The sequence below is a fragment of the Haemaphysalis longicornis genome, unplaced genomic scaffold (assembly GCF_048455015.1).
Source record: "Haemaphysalis longicornis isolate Haplotype H1 unplaced genomic scaffold, Haemaphysalis longicornis Haplotype H1 scaffold_1, whole genome shotgun sequence".
Lineage (NCBI taxonomy): Eukaryota > Metazoa > Arthropoda > Arachnida > Ixodida > Ixodidae > Haemaphysalis > Haemaphysalis longicornis.
The window spans coordinates 387,338,349-387,342,982 of record NW_027526203.1 but is presented as its reverse complement, the minus strand read 5'-3'; positions in this window follow the sequence as shown (position 1 = coordinate 387,342,982).

Below are 4,634 nucleotides of genomic sequence, written 5' to 3'. Positions count from 1 at the left end.
TTTCGCTGTTGTTGACTTGCATCAAATGAATATTTTTTTTTTTCTGTTCCGAACGCATTAATTTTTCTGCAGCGTCACAAATGTCTTAAAAGTCGGTTTGGGGATGTTTGGGAGGTTCACAAAGATCGACTGGATATTTTCTTCACGCCGTATGGCATATATTCCCTTCTTAACAAGTTGGCTTTCGTTATGGCTGCGTGCAAGAAGGTGCATATCCACAGCGTATGTTGTTTATTCACGTGCAAATACAATGAGAAGGTTTGGGCTACGCCATCGCGATTGCGCCGCAGACAACGTTGTCCAGAGTACTCGTAGGCGTCTTTTGTGCTCCGAATTTCTATCGTAACCACCGTTATAACGAATTGGCTCTCAACCCGAACAGTTTTCATGATTACGGTCTTGAAGGCTTGATATACTCGCTAACGAACGCAATAAATAGCATACGTGCATATATTACAATAATCGAAACCGATGAATGTTTAGAAGCAGATCTTTATTGTTTTTCAATGCTTCTAGGCGTAAAGAACAAATCCTGGTCTACTCGGGATGGCGTTCTATGAATTCAAGAAAATTACTCTTACTCTCTTGTCCTGGACCGAGGACCCGGCCCACTAACCAGCTCGATGTCACTGTTAAAGTTTCCTCCTCCTCCTCCTCCTCCTCCTCCTCCTCCTCCTCCTCCTCCTTTTGAGTGCAGTTTTCCTATAATGCATACCTGAATATTGGGAAGATATGGCTGTGGGAAATGTAGCGAAATGTAGCCTGCAGGTCTGAACAAACATAATGTTACTGTATCTTTACCGTAGACGTGACCCGTTTTGCTCAATAAACCTCCAGACTGGTTAGAAGCCTGGTATAAAACCAGCACGCGCCTATGCACGCAGTGGGTTATTTCGAACTCAACATAGAGTTTCGGCAGCCCATAGTGCATGTCGGCATACGTTCATGCCATAGCAACGTAAAGTGATGTGATACAATACTTTCGAGCGTTCGGCAAGGTTGTAAAAACTGTTTTACCTTAGATATGATTACCGGGAATCGTAATGCATTCTGCCAAAACCGACAGCCCCGAATTCGCGGAATTTGCTTTGGTCTTGTATTTTCGCTGTTGTCGGTTACTAGCAGCTGGCTGTTACCTTTGTTCGAAAGATTTCTTAATAGAGAAGCTGACGCCTAGCTCCGACTGTTCCCGCTCCGCACAGGACCGGCTTCGCAAGCAAAGGGGCAACAGCGGCAATGTTTCTTCCGTAGCGGTATCCAAAACTATAATTTAACTCACGCCTTGAGCTAGTGTATGTGATTTTAAGTCTATTATTATGGTAAAAAGTTACGCACACGCAAAATCTGGTGCGGACAAGCATCAGACGTGACGAGCACAAAGAAACAGCAAGGAGAGTAAGCTCGAGTGAAGCAGACGACGAACGCGAGAATCCCTAAGCCGACGTCACGGAGGCGCGCTACGCAGCGCCGCCCGTTGTCGCCCTCAACGCCAATAGCTCGCTCACTCGGTCCGCACAAAGTCATTTCTATTTTCTATCGTTGCCTTTGTCTTCTTCAATGCGGGAAATTGACTGCGAGCAATGATTGTCATTGCCATCGTCATCTTTATCAATAAAGGAGGCTGGTCAAGAAGTAAAATGTCAACCTTAACAACTGTCGCTGTCCTCGTCGTCGACGTGGAGACAGTAGACATATTCACCTTGCGCGTTGCCGACGGGTCTCGTAAGTTTTAAAGCGACGCTTTATATGGGTACGCGAATGGAAACTACGGCGGTCCCGTGCACGCAGGAAACTCATCCGGCGCAGCCCCACACATGAGCGAAAAAAAAAAAAAAAAACAATCTGGAGGGGAGTTAGAAGTAAAGGGAGAGATATTGGCTTGGTTTAGAGATAAATTAGCTACACATTTGGCATCTACTGACACTAGTAAGTGGGAAAGACGCATCAGAAGGAGAGAAAAGGTCTCTCTCTCTCTCACAGCAGAGAACGCACAGCAAGCTACTGCGTGAAGCACAGCTCAAGCAGTGTTGCACACATTCCTCTAAAATAGGAACGAAAGCTCGTTCTTCGTTGCTTCCCAATTTTGAAACGAGTTCCTGTTGCAAGTTCCTATATTGATAAAGGAAAGCGTTCCAGTTACACTCCGAACATCGTAACGTGTCGTTACATTAGCGTTACATTTCATTTTTTAAATTAAATTCTGGTGCCGGATAATCCTTAGGCGAAACGAAGCGCTCAATTTAACCCGTGCACCGAGCTACGTATACGATACAAATATAAACACCCCCGGCAGCATATTATGGGGAGAAACGCTCCTAGACGAATTTTTTTAGGGAGTACCGGGCATATTCCGGACATGTTTAACTACAAGTGTGGGGCTCGTCTATTACAAGCGCAACACATATGGTGCTTTCCACTTGGATCTTCAAATGCGCAGTCAGATGTACAAATATAAACTTACTCACATGCACGAACATAAATGTGCTGCACAAGAAACCGCATCGAAAGGAACAGTACATAGGCGCGCTTAGTGCATGTATGCTGATTGAATATTACAGTATGAGTGAAAAAAGAATGTCCAGAATACATATTCGCAACTTAGTCGACTCCTTTGTTTGAACTCAGCAAGAGTTTTGTCTGTCCGACGTTGGTGGTCTGTCCGACAGTAATGTTTAAAATCCGTACCACCAAAGCTCTTGAGCGTTCTGCCGTGTTGTACTTCAGGATAAGTTGGTTCAGCCTCTCAGGCTCAGGAGACTGACTCCGCATGCGCTGATAGGCATGGGCTAGCATACATCTCGCACTTTCCACGGACAGTGGTTATTTTGTGTATATTTTGTTTGACGGACATTGAAACACTCTGTGGTGCCGTGCGGATAGCGTTGACCGTTGTGGTTTGCTCCTTAAATTCTCGTATGCGCGAGCATCGAAACCAATTCGTCAACAACAGACCTTTAGAGTGTTACTCTGCCGGATTGAGACTTCATGGTCGCCTTTTTGCTGCAGCCTTGTCTGTTGTAACTTTATGGGATAGTTTTTTAAGTTTGGCCTCCGGTATCTCGTTGTCGGAACGGAAGAACTCTGCGAACGGCAGCAGCCACCAGCTTAGGGTTACCAACTCTTGAATGAAGGAATTCGGGACGGGGGATGGGTGGGAGCGTGCCCTAACATAGGGTGGCAACTAAATCGGTTTTCTTTATGGTGGTATTTTTTAGACGAATCCATTATTTCATTATTGTTGCGGCCTCTTGAAGTCGTACTTCGTCGGGCTGCATGCTGCTCGGAATACTTGCTGTTGCTGGAGAATGTACTCGTAAATGTTGTCGCACTTCACGTGGAACTTCAGCTTTACCTGAAGCTCTGCCTGGCCAAGTTCGCGCAAAATGTGTGTTCCAAAGCATGACGTGCCTTATTTAGCGTACTTTTGGATTGCAAAAATAAATTCCTAACTGGCCGGTCTGAAACAAATCTGGGACATATAGCTGTCCTGACAGGGACGGCGCGGGACTCGGGACGTTGTATGAAAAGTCAGGACAGTCCCGCATAATCCGGGATGGTTAGTAACCTACATGAGTATACGCTACTCGGCTCGTCATCAGTGCCCGGCTGAAGCACTGGTCGGAACAGGTCCGTAACAATACACCACAGTCGTCGCACCGCAATGATGCGAAGGAAAGGTGACGCAATAACTCCCAGCCAAATTTGAAAACCAATCGTCAAAGCAAACCTGGCAGTGAGCACATCACGAAACCGATTGTCGGCTCGGTGCATGAGAAAGTTTACGGCGGTGCGTTCGAGTGCCATGTCCGTGCCGTAGGGCGATAGAACGTCCAATGTCAGATTCGGCTTGCAACTCTCAGGGATGGTTGCTCTTGCGCATGAGATCAGATAGATCTTGCCTCCCTTTGATCGGCAGCGGCAATATTTCAAGAATCTGAGGCTCAGAACTTGACGCCTTGTTTTTACACGCCGTGAGCGCAACGCCGGTGACCCAGGTGTCCATTGCAAACAGCAGAGAAGTCTTGTACGGCCCCTTCGGCTGGCACGGATGCTGTACTGTAGATAACAGGTGTGCGATGAACACTGTACTGTCACGTCTTCTCCTGCTCGGCTTTCGCGTTCAAATCTTATGCACAGGAAAAGAGGACGTGGCTCAACTTGAAAGGGGCTCCGAATCACCTGTCGTATGTATACATCTGCAGCCGACGTAGCGACAAGGCCGTCAGCACCCGGTGCAGCCTTCCCAACAGGCTGCGGCCCGCTGCGTGGTTATTCTTCTGTCTTTGACCTTCGAGGAAGCACGTTCTGCGGAAGGGCCGGCAATTGGGCAGTGTATAGGACGATAAAAACATTAGAGGCCTATGGCTTTTTGTTCTAGCTTCAGCGCCGTAAAGCCTTGGCATCAAAAACAGCCATATCCTGCGATGGAACATTTCCGGGAGGAACGCCGTTCCCTCTGCCGTTCCCTCTGCCGTTCCTTCGCAAACGTAACGAGTTACCGTTACAGTTCCATTCACTCTTAATGGAACGGTGGCGTTCCTCCGTTCCTCACAAAAGGAACTAGTTCCAGGAATGTCATTCCTTGGAACGCCGTTCCGTACAACACTGAGCTCAAGTGACAACGGCGGATGCTC